Source organism: Populus trichocarpa, chromosome 5 (genome assembly GCF_000002775.5).
Source record: "Populus trichocarpa isolate Nisqually-1 chromosome 5, P.trichocarpa_v4.1, whole genome shotgun sequence".
Lineage (NCBI taxonomy): Eukaryota > Viridiplantae > Streptophyta > Magnoliopsida > Malpighiales > Salicaceae > Populus > Populus trichocarpa.
Genome location: NC_037289.2, coordinates 15582514 through 15595847, shown reverse-complemented (window position 1 = coordinate 15595847; position 13334 = coordinate 15582514).

The following is a 13334-nucleotide window of genomic DNA, read 5'->3' as shown; positions in this document are numbered from 1 at the left end:
GTTGGGGTATAGATTCCATGGGTCCATTTCCTCCATCATTTGGTTTTGTTTACATATTAGTCGTAGTGGATTATGTTTCAAAATGGATAGAGGCAATTCCAAGTCGAAACAATGATCATAAAATAGTGATCAAGTTTTTGAAAGAAAATATTTTGAGTCGGTTTGGAATCCCTCGGGCCATGATAAGTGATGGTGGAACACATTTTTGCAACAAGTCATTTAAGTCTTTGATGAAGAAATATGGAATCATACACAAAGTTGCCACCTCTTATCACCCTCAAACAAGTGGACAAATAGAGCTTGCTAATAGGGAGATCAAACAAATCTTGGAAAAAACAGTGAACCCTAATCGGAAGGACTGGTCTTTAAGACTTAATGATGCGTTTTGGGCTTATCGAACTACTTTTAAAACATCATTAGGTATGTCACCTTATAGGCTGGTTTATGGAAAACCTTGTCACTTGCATGTGGAACTTGAACATAAAGCTTATTGGGCTATTAAAGCTTTCAATTCAAACCTTGATGATGCTAGCCAACTGCGTAAGTTACAAATAAATGAGCTTGAGGAAATAAGAAATGATGCATATGAGAATTCAAAAATTCATAAAGTAAGAAGCAAAGAATTTCATGACAAGAGAATCTTGAGAAAAACATTTGATGTTGGTCAAAAAGTTTTCCTGGAAAGCTAAGATCAAGATGGAGCGGTCCATTTATTGTGAAACTTGTGTATCCTTATGGGGCATTTGATATTGAGAATCCAAAGAATGACAATGTTTTTAAGGTAAATGGACATCGTTTGAAAGCTTACTTTGATAATTCTCCTAGTGAAAATGAATCCATTGATTTGAATGATCCTGTATATAAAGGTTGATTATTTTGTTTTTCTCACATTGTTTTTGTGTTTCTTTTTAGTGTGACTCTTGTCTTACTAGTCTTTCTCTAACCCCGGTCAAATGGCGGATAACGGTACTCCGTGACTCTTAAATCGGTTCTTTCAGTTTCCCATGATAATTGATATCTGTGTATATATTTGTTCAATTCCTTGTTCCTTCTCTTTTTTTTGCATCTCTTTTCCACTTCTAATCTAAAAAAAAAGGGACATCACTCTTGAAAAATTGAAAAAGTATTTTCCCGCTTTGCCTCCAAATGCGATTGCAAAAATTTACCGTGCTAGGTGTGAAAGATTAAGGTTGTTAATGAACCATGGAATTCCTAAAGATATTCGTTGGATGATTAAAGCAAAGGTCCGATTATCAGGTGAGTCTTCCAATTATTTTATTTCATACATGCCTGGGACAGGTAAAAGCACTTTTGCAAAGAAACGTCGTGTAAAACGACTGAAAGTCTGTCACCGATGTGCCAGATGGACTTGTAATGCACAATGTCGTTCTTTAGAAATGTTATCTATAAACCGTGAAGATAAAATACAATTCATCAAGGATGGCCTAAGTAAGGAGTCTTTAGATAATCTTCTATTAACTCTTGAGACGCATCCCAGTGGAGACGTGCATTGTGCAATTCATGATTTATGGCCCCATTTTCATAAAGAACATGATCGACTTAGTCTTGGGAATCTGACTAAAAAAGATCCTGTTTGTTAGTTTTTAAGAAAACTGGATGGGAAGCTTACCCATAAAGGGCGTTTAAGCCGTTCTTAGACGTAAAACCAAGGGAAGATGTGAGCCACAATCACAACTACTTGTACATACACACGTTGAGAGAGAGAGAGAGACTCCAGCTGGCCTATATGTAGGTGGTATGATTGCATTTTCAATTTCTCATCTATAAAATCTTCTCTCTCTTCCCTTCATTTCTACTCAACCCATACATTCAACAAATATAAAAGTGTGTAGAAATGGCAGGTTCCTCAAGTCACCAAATAAGAAATATTTGTGTTTTTTGTGGATCCAGTTCTGGATAAGAAAAAGAGTTTTTAGAATCAGCAAATCATCTTGGTTGGGTACTAGTTGAGAGAAAGATTCATTTAGTGTATGGGGGAGGCAGCCTTGGATTAATGGGAAGTGTGTCAATAGCTATATTTTTAGGAGGCAATCACGTTTTGGGTATCGTTCCAAAAGCTTTAGCCAAAGTGGATATCATCGGAAAAACAGTTGGAGAGAAACTACAGGTCTCCATAATGTCTAAATGAATGAATGCAATGTTTGATCATGTTGACGCCTTCATTGCTTTACCAGGTGGTCTGGGTACATTAGAAGAGATATTTCATATTTCCTCTTGGGCCCAACTGAACATTCACCAGAAACCTATAGGTTTGCTCAATATTAATGGTTTTTATGATAATTTATTGTCTTTTCTTGATCATGTTGTGGAATAGAACTTTCTAACATCTTTGGCATGACCAATCATAATCTCTGCTGCTACTGTTGAACAACTGATTGATCAACACGCCTTTTCATCCATGTAATTGATTCCTCCATGAGTTGAATAGACTGGTCAAACAGGGAAAGCCGTAAAAAGCTTAGATTGGTTTTGAGCCTTAGTTTGTAAGAACTTGTGTCTTTTAGTTTTATTAATAGCATAATATTTTCTATTTTGTTAGTTCTTCAGTGTGTTTCAGGTTTGTCAATAGTCGCTGCTTCAGGTGATGTCTTCTATACTCTATCTTTCTACCTTAGGGCATTGAGGACAATGTCTCATTTCGGTTGGGGGGAGGGGTGTAGTCGTAAATTATTAAACAAACTAACCTTTTGCCATTATTAAAACCATTTGACAAAACTGTTATTAGGATGGCAGAGTAAGGAGGAATTCTATTGACTCTTGAGACGCATCTTAGTAAACATTCTTATCAAGGTCTATCATAACACTTCTTGAAATATTCAGGTTTACAAACTCTCACATTGTTATCATTTGATTCTGCTCATATACTCATTTAACAAGTATTCTTAAACCTTCATTCTCACACACACACTTTAACATATGATTGTGGGTTGCACATTGGATTATTACATTATTTATGTTCTGTTGTTAAAGGTAACAACTAAAGGAAAGGGATAGTATATAATTTGCAAAAAAAAAAAAAAAAAAAAAACCGAAAACAAATTGATAATAATAAAAACGTAGATAAGTTTGGTTTCGTAGCCTTCCTAACCTAAGCAATTAAGCCCGAAGGGGTATTTTAACACCTGATACCCTAAAGTCAACTAAATTGGGAGCTATTGACCCAACGCTTGTTACATAGGTCGAGGAGAAAAGCTTAAGGGAATCAAACATTGCACTATCTACGTATCAATATCTGCAACCCGAGTTACTAAGCTTGTAGGGGTGTCTCAACACCTAATGCTCTAAGACCAACTGGTCTGGGAGTCATTAGCCTAAAGCTCGTTACATGGGTTAAAGATGCATTGTGTTTTAAGTTATATATTTATATATTAAAAAAAAAGATAATAATCTCAACCCAAGGAAGTTAACCTTAGAAAAACATTAGAACAAAATTGTGTTTTCATCCAAGCAAAGCCCCATAGCTATGTTTTGATATATTAAGCACAAAATGAAGGTTTATTAATATCTTGTTTAAGAAGTATGAAACAGATATATAAATTTAATGAGAGTTTGTTTATTTGGATAGATTAATGGAAATTGAATGATGAATGCCTTGCTTTTGAATGTCGCAAATTGTTTTAAGACTTTGATTATTAGGGACTAGTAATAAGCTGGTTGGGAGGTGTGATTAGTACTTAAAAGTGCATTTTTATCAAGGTTTTATATCATTATATTGCACTTAAAGGATCATTAAATTCCCTAACTTAAGCATGTTTTATAATAACAAGTCTGATAATATAAGATATCTTTAATTTATGGCAAATGCTCATTTTGAATACAGGCATATCTCACAATTTAAAGGATTGAATGATGTGTTTAACTATTGAAAGTGAAAAGACAAAGAGAGGGATAAGCTTAAAGAAGAGTTGCTGGTTCAATTCAAATTGGAACATTATTCAGTTATTGGATCATAACTGAAGTTGTAGAACATGGATTTAAGTCTGGTTTATATGGATGGAAAGCTAAGACATAGGCTTAAAACTTTCATTAGAGTCCAAGATTCAAAACGACCGTTTTCAAGTTGAAATTGTAGCAACAAGAGAAGTTGGAATTTATCATGTAGCCCAAACACTGTTCAGTGTTCAACCCATATCTCAAGTTTTAGAAGTCCAAATGAGCTCATTCTTATTTTGTTGGAAAGCTGAGACAAATGTCCAGAACTGTCATGAAGACTATCTATTCAAATTTTGATATTAGCAATGATTTTTTGTTCAGACAAGAAGATAATGGTTGTCACCAAGTTAAGAGGTAGCCACCCACTCAATAATTAGTCATCAAATCAATAGTTCCGAATTTTAGCCTATAAAAGGAGGCATTTGTCATACATTTAGACATCTTGGTTGTTCAGATCAAGATCTTGTTCTCACTCTCTTTCTTTGTATTTTGTAATGTTCAAGTTTTATTTTATGTTATATTAATCTCTTGTTTTGCTTTTCATTTCCTTTACTATACTTAGTTAACTTATATCATGTTCATGTTCTTATATTGTTTATTTATATTTTTCTTCTTCATTATGTTTAGCTAAGTTAATTTTGTCAAGGTGAAAAGGGTACACTAATGGTGTAAGAATAAGTATAATATAAACTCAACATGGACTTTAATGTTTGATACTAACATGTTTTGTATTTGTTATCTTACTCACTTTTAATAACCTACTTGTTAAATGATTAATCTAGATTTGTGTTGTACAACCCTTGATACAACAAATACTTGGCACTTTCATAGCCTGCTATATGGTATAACCGACACTTGTGCTATGAAAGGAACTTGATTTGTTGTTAACATAAGTTATCACCATAAATGCCTGACCACATTTACAAGTATTGGCATTACTCAAATAAGATAATTAATATAATCATGTTAATAAATTATAATCTGATTGGAACCTCCTTTGTGTGTGTTTTCCAGTTGAGTAATAAAAAGAGTTTATACTATACTTATTTGAAATATCATTAGTGGATCCGAAATCATGCATTCCTCCTTTTTTATTAGTTGTTCAACAAACATGCAAGGCTAAACTCTTTTTCTTGGTTGCAAGGACACGGAAACCTTCGGATTTTAAGAACTGTGAGATTTATTTTACCTTTTCTTTTCAGTTTATATGATGAATATGTTTGTTCTCCTATGCTTATTTTGCCTATGATTATTTATTTTAATTGCTAGAGCGGACTCTAAGTTATTATTGTAGACAATCTATTGCTAAGTTTGATATCAAAACCGGAGTTGTGGTTTATGAACTTGTGAAGCAACTGAGTTTAATAATTGTGGCGGATCTATGTTATTAATCTTAAGGAGAACATTCAATCAAATCAAACATAGACTGTGAACAGTTATGTTTTCTTGATTAATCAACTTATCTAGTTCTTAAGGCTGCCATTGAATTAAATTACAAGTGCGGACACTGTGGTTGTTTGATGGTTAGGGTTAGTTATACGGCGGATCCGTTAACTAACCAATGTTAAGAAGAGATAAATATTCAGAATATAAATTGATGTTTCGTTTCCATGATCAGTTCTGATTTCTGTAGGTGGATGTGTGCTTGCGACCAAGGTTTGTTCTCTTGATAATTTTCTGATTTTATTAAATTTTGTTTGATAGTTTTCTATTTTCTTTTGCTTTAGCCTAGATAACATCCAAACCCCCCCAAATTGCATATCATCTAGCATAAAAATCTGACTTGAATCTTCCTCGTGGGATCGACCCCTTGCTTGCTCTATACTATCTTGTGTGTTGTCTTTCAAGCTAGGATAATTAATTTGTGCGACCGTGACATCGCAACAAATTTTGGCGCCATTGCCAGGAAAATAATTTTAGTTTATTCTTATGCTATTATTTTTATTTGCTGTGATTGTTATTTATTTTTCTGAAAAAAAAAGAGAAACATAATTTTTGCTTGCTACGGTACTATTCATTTACGGTAGCAGTACTGTTCAAAACAGATTTTTTGGTGGAATTAGGTATCAGCCTTTTGTTTTCTGAAGGGAAACGACGTTCTAAACAGGACTAGTGGTACCTAACTAGCCCCACCCTATCGAGGCCAAATTCCGCTGTTTTCTAGGGTTTTTAGGCAGTTTTAGTTTTCTAGCGTAGGATTTTTGTACAATTTGCATTGTTTTCGATCTCTTGTGTGGTTGGTTTCTTTTGAGTTTTCTTGACAATTTATGCATGTAACCCGTTCTACTAACCAAATTGAAGTGCAGGTGGATCTCGAAATAGAAAACACTTTACGCAGTTTACGAAAGGAAGCTCGCGTCAACACCATGGCTGTTGAACAACAACAAACACTTAAGGAGCTTACTGCTCCTAACGTGGAAAATCAACCATTGTGCATAAACATCGACAAAATGTAAACTTCAAGCTCAAATCTGGTTTTATACATTTACTACCAACATTCAATGGTCTTGCAGGTGAAGATCCTCATACTCATCTCAAGGAGTTCCATATGGTTTGCGTTGGCATGAAACTGAATGGAGTTGATGTTGCGATGTCGCGGTCGCACAAATTAATTGCCCTAGCTTAAAACACACAAGATAGTATAGAGTAAGAAAGTGGTCGATCCCACGAGGAAGGTCTAGTTCAGATTTTTATGCTATATGTTATGCAATGGGGGGGTTTGATTTGCAATGATCTAAACTATGGAAGAAATTAAACTAGCAAACAAAATCAATTAAAACTGAAATTTATCAAGAAAACAAACCTTGGTCGCAAGCACACATCCACCTACAGAAATCAGAACCGATCCTTGAAACGAAACTCCAGTTTATATTCTGAATTTTTATCTTTTCTTAACGTTGGTTAATTAACGGATCCGCCGTATAACTAACCCTAACCAACAAACAATCACAGTGTCCGCACTAATGATTTAATCCAACGGCAGTCTTAAGATCTAGATAAATTCATGAATCTTAACAACCAAGTTGTCTGCTTGTGGTGCTTTGATCGAATGTTCTCCCTAAGTTTAATAACGTAGTTCCGCTACAATTATCAAGCTTAGTTGCTTCACAAGTTTATATAACACAACTCCGATTTTGATATCAAACTTAGCAATAGATTGTTCACAATAATAACTTAGAGTCCGCTCTAGCAATTAAGATAAACAATCATAGGAAATATGCATAGGAAAACAAACATACTCATTCATAATACAAACTGAAAATAAATGGAAGAATAAATCTCACAGTTCTTGAAATCTGAAGGTTTTTGTGTCCTTGCAACCAAGAAAAGGAGCTTAGCCTTGCATATCTATTGAACAACTACTCCTAAAGATGGAAGAATACATGATTTTTGATTTGTAGAGGGGAGAGTTTGTGTTTCTTCTCTTATGGCTGCCACCTCTCTTTCTTTGATTCTACTACACTCTCTCTTCCTCTCTCTTGGCTCTCTTAATAGCATAAACTTAGCTGCCTATTTATACACAAATTGTAAGTAAGAAAAATCAAAGTTCAAGTGTGAACATCAAGAGATGGTGGTAGTGTGAAGGCGGCTGGCGGCTGGTTGTTGGCAGCTGGTTTGTGGTTGGTGGCTTGAGGTTGGTGGCTGCCTTCCTTGACCTTCTGGATTGATTTACTAGAGGAGCTAAATTGCTGAAATTAAAACTTGGATGTCGGTTTGGATGCTTCGGGATGTAATTTGGATTCGTTTCTTCACGAAACCTGTTTGCTGGCAGAATTCAGTTGTCATCTTTGAAAACTCATATCTCCCTCATATGACATCATTTTTGGCTGACATTGGGAGCGTTTATAGACCTTTGAGTCAGGAATCCAAAACAATTGAGTTTGCATCAATTGGATATCTACAGCTCCAGATATTGAATTTTGAATGGACAAAGGTCAACACTGGCAGAATGCGAGTTTTGACTTTGAAGGATGTGATTTCCATACTCTTTGTATTTTTATTTTTCTTGACTTACATTTCCAGAAAGGTATGGATGTTAGCTTTCTAATGCCACTGGAATCACTTCATTTCGACTCCTAGAACTCACGCTCTGCACAAAACATCGACTTAGGGTCAAATCTTCCAATTACCTCCAATTTACTCCTTTTTGCATCTTTCATCTAAAGGTGCCTTCAAAACATTAAACAAAGAATATCAAGGCATTTTATACATAAAACATAGGCAAAACACTAGTTAAATGTGGGTGAAACTATCAAATAATATGGTTACATCAAATACCCCCACACTTAGCTCTTGCTCGTCCTCGAGAAAGGATAGATAAAATCAAATTGAAAATAACTATGATCAATCTCTTAATCTCCCATCAATGTCCAAGAATATATGCATTATAAACAAGAATACAATCAAGAAGGATATAGAGTATAAATTTTCATGAATTCATTTACATGCAAACTTCAAAACTCAATTAATCATCAGGATTTAAATGAAATCTATGCCATGCCAAAGTGATAGGTCCTCTCATTGATATACACTCCAACACTCACGTGTTTAGGGTTTATATGCTTAAATCTCTCAAATTCAATCAATGAATATGTTCTACCATAAGCTTGCTCTTCAATCTTATCTTCATTACCACATATTACAAGCAATGCATGAATCAAAAGGTCTTATTTTCTGGTTGTAATGGGGCTAGGGTTAAGGTGAGGTAAAAAAGAGTAAAAGAAATGGTTCAAACCAAAGACAGTAGAACATTCTGAAAAATGATATTTCAAACAAGATATTCCATTAAAGCACATAAATTTTCCATCTTTAATCATCAATGCTTCTCTTTCAACATAAAACCTTAAGAACATAAAGGAATACTTTTTTTTATTATTCTTTTCTTTTCTTTTTTTCTTTTTTTTGTTGTTTTTTTTTTCACCTTTGGCAACTTTACCCATCTTTTTATCAAGCATCACTTTTTCTTTCTTTTCACATAATTTCCAACTATAATTCCATGAGATATCACTAGTATATGATCTACTACTCCTTGGCCAGGGGAAAAGGAAAACATATAAAAAGTTAAGGTTTATACATGGATAAAGCAAAGAAAAGATAAACAAGCTCAAAGGGGGTTTACTAAGGATAATATGTTTTAGGTTGGCTTTTTAGTTCAAGTGGTTAAAATTCCTAATGCCTTTATCATCTTCATGTACACATGTAATGTGAATGTAATCTCAACAAGATATAAAGCAAGTTCTAGAGATACATATCATTGAAAGAATGCATAATCAAAGAATATAATGTTGAAGGCTCAAAAGCTTGTATTGGTATAACACTATAAAGTTAACATGGCATATTCTCAAAGTCAATCCTTAAAACAATTAAATGTTAAAATTGGCATGCACACTCATTCATTTGATTTATATCTTCATCTATCTCAACTAATTCTCATACATAATACTCATATTCTCAAAAACCAATGGGAGTTCTAAAGATCAAACTTAGATTTTTTTTTCTTTTTAAAGACAACAAAGAAAACCAAAATTCTCCCAATACCCCCACACTTAAAACACAACATTGTCATCAATGTTGAAATAAAAGAAAAGGAATATAGGAGAATGACAAAAATAAAGTAAAATGCAAAAAATAAAAGATAAGGGAAAAAAGAAAGCAAATCTGATTTTTTTTTGTGCTGGGTTGCCTCCCAGTAAGTGCTTTTGTTTTATGTCATTGGCTTGACATGTTGCATGTTCATTCTTCATAGATTGGTTCAGCTAATTCCACAGAAGCGGTGAGTTCTGCCGTCCAACTTTCATAGAAAGGTTTCAAGCGATGCCCATTGACCTTGAGTACTTTATTGGTTTATGAACTTGTAATTTCAACTGCACCATAAGGAAAAACATTAGAAACAACAAATGGTCCAATCCAACGAGAGCGTAACTTTCCAAGAAAAAGTTTCAAATGTGAATGATAAAGAAGGACTTTGTCTCCAACATTAAACTCTTTTCTTGTAATCATTCGGTCATGGAGACTCTTAGTCTTTTCTTTGTAAATCCTTGCATTCTCATAAGCATCATTTCGAATCTCTTCCAACTCTTGCAATTGTAACTTTCTTGCAATCCCAGTAGCATCATAATCCATGTTACATTTTTTAATGGCCCAAAAAGCTTTGTTTTCAAGCTCCACCGGTAGATGACATGCTTTTCCATAAATCATCCTGTAAGGTGACATTCCTATAGGTGATTTATATGCAGTTCGATAAGCCCAAAGTGCATCACCAAGTCGTAGACTCCAATCTCGCCGGTTAGGTTGCACTGTCTTCTCCAAAATAGACTTGATTTCTCGATTTGAAATTTCAGCTTGGCCATTCGTTTGAGGATGGTATGCTGTGGAAGTCCGATGAGTCACATGATATTTGTGTAACAATGCTTCCATTGAACGATTGCAAAAATGAGTGCCACGATCACTAATGATAGCTTTAGGGATTCCAAACCTGTCAAATATGTGAGTCCTGACAAAATCTAAAACAACCTTAGAATCGTTAGTTCGTGTGGCTTTCGCCTCAATCCACTTGGACACATAATCAACAGCAAGAAGGATATAAAGATTACCAAAAGAAGAAGGAAATGGACCCATAAAATCAATACCCCAAACATTAAAAATTTCACTTACAAGAATATTCGTTAAAGGCATTTGATTTTTATGATTGATATTACCTGTTCTTTGGCATTTCTCACATGATTTGCAGAAGTGATATGCATCTTTAAAAATAGAAGGCCAATAGAAACCACTTTCAAGTACCTTATGAGCCGTTCTTTTTGCTCCAAAATGCCCACCACAAGAATGAGAATGGAATGAAATTCATCCTGTGGTACACATCTCCTTACTACTTGATCCACACAAAATTTCCACAAGTAAGGAGTATCCCAAAAATAATATTTAGCATCAGCTCGTAACTTGTCCTTTTGGGATGTAAACAAACCTGGAGGGAATTCTTTGGTGACTAAATAGTTCACCAAATCCGCATACCATGGTCTTGTAGAGGAATGTAGCACATACAACTGTTCATCGGGGAATGTTTCTCTTATTGTTTCGGTTTGTATATCCTTGGTCCTCAGTCGGCTCAAGTGATCAGCCACATAGTTTTTGATCTCAAGATCAAATTCTTGCAAAAGCAAGATCCACCTAATCAATCTTGGTTTGGACTCCTTTTTCTTCAAAGGATACCTTAAAGCTGCATGGTCAGTAAAAACAATGACTTTTGTACCAAGTAGATATGACCTGAATTTTTCAAGAGCAAACACCACTGCAAAAAGTTCCTTTTCAGTTGTATGGTAATTGCATTGCGCTCCGTCCAACATACGGGAAGTATAAGCAATAACATGCAAATTCTTCCCTATTCTTTGCCCAAGCACAGCGCCTACTGCATAGTCACTCGCATCACACATTATCTCGAAAGGTTCATCCCAATTTGGTGGTTGGATTATAGGGGCAGATGTGACACGCCTTTTAAACTCATCATAAGCATCTTTACATGCTTGATCAAACACAAAATCCACTTCTTTGGCTAATAGTTTGCACAAGGGTGCTGTAATCTTCGAGAAATCTTTGATAAAGCGTCGATAGAAACCTGCATGGCCAAGAAAAGAACGAATTTCCCTCACACAGGAGGGGTAAGGCAATGATGAAATAACGTCTATTTTAGCTTTATCAACCTCTAATCCACGTGAAGACACAACATGCCCAAGAACTATTCCTTGTTCTACCATAAAATAACACTTTTCATAGTTCAAGACAAGGTTAGTTTCAATGCACCTTTTCAAGATCAAAGATAAATTTTCTAGACACTTATAAAAAGAATCACCATATACCATGAAATCATCCATGAAAACCTCAATTATTCTTTCAACATCATCAGAAAAAATAGTCATCATGCATCTTTGAAAAGTTGCGGGTGCATTACAGAGACCAAAGGGCATTCTCCTATATGCATATGTACCAAATGGACATGTAAATATAGTCTTTTCTTGATCCTCAGGATTAATAACAATCTGATTGTATCCACTATATCCATCAAGAAAGCAATAAAAAGACTTACCTGCCAGGCGTTCAAGCATTTGGTCCATGAATGGTAATGGAAAATGATCTTTGCGTGTAGCAAGATTTAGCTTTCTGTAATCAACACACATTCTCCATCCACTTGAGATGCGAGTAGGAATGAGTTCATCATTTTTGTTTTTCACCAACGTGATTCCGGTCTTTTTAGGCACCACATGGATTGGCGCCACCCATTTACTGTCCGTGATGGGATAAATGACTCCTGCATCTAACAGTTTCAAAATTTCAGCTTTCACTACCTCCATCATAGGCGGGTTCAACCTCCTTTGCGTTTCTTGTCAGTTTCGCATTGTCCTCCAATAGTATGTGATGCATACACATTGAGGGACTAATGCCCTTGATGTCGGCTAAAGTCCATCCAATGGTCGTCTTGTGATCACACAACAACTTCACAAGTTTTTCCTCTTGCGCACTTGTCAAACCTTTTGCGATGATAACAGGAAGTGTATTGTTGTCGCCAATGAACACATACTTCAAATTATCGGGCAAAGGTTTCAATTCTAGCTCGGGGCCTGTAAAATAGATGGCAAAAGCTTTTTATGTGAAAGTACTAAATCAACAAAGACATCACCATGGGGAACGGTTTGCAAAGCTTGCAAAGCCAATGCTGATTCGTGCACGTTTTGGGGAACACCTATTTGCCTCTCCATCTCTTCTATTTTGGTAAAATCATAGCCATAGCTCAAAGCTACGCTTAATCCATCCTCACAATCAAGATCAAAAACTTGTCGCACACACTTATCAACTTGGTCATAGCATGTGATAGAATAAACATTGCTATAAGGATATTTCATTGCATCATGAAAATTAAATTCAATTTTTTCATCTCCTACCTCCATAGACAAAGTATCCTTACCACAATCAATCTTTGTATTGGCAGTTTTCAAGAATGGTCTCCCAAACAATATAGGAGTGTTGTTTGATGAATCACAAAAATCATGTTCCATATCAAGAATATAAAAATCACATGGAATAACCAAACTATCAATCTTGACTAGGACATCTTCTATCACACCAAGTGGATAAACAAAACTACGATTCGCAAGTTGTATTACAATACTAGTTTTATTCAAAGGCTCAAGACTAAGAGAATCATAAACATGTTTAGGCATAACACTAATGGATGCACCTAAATCACATAAGGCCCTTTTAAAACTAGCATTACCAATAACTTATGGGATAGTAAACGCACCTGGGTCTTTTTGCTTCAAAGGCATATTCTTTTGAACAACAGCAGATACAACTTCACCCATACTTACCGTTTCGTGACCTTTCAATTT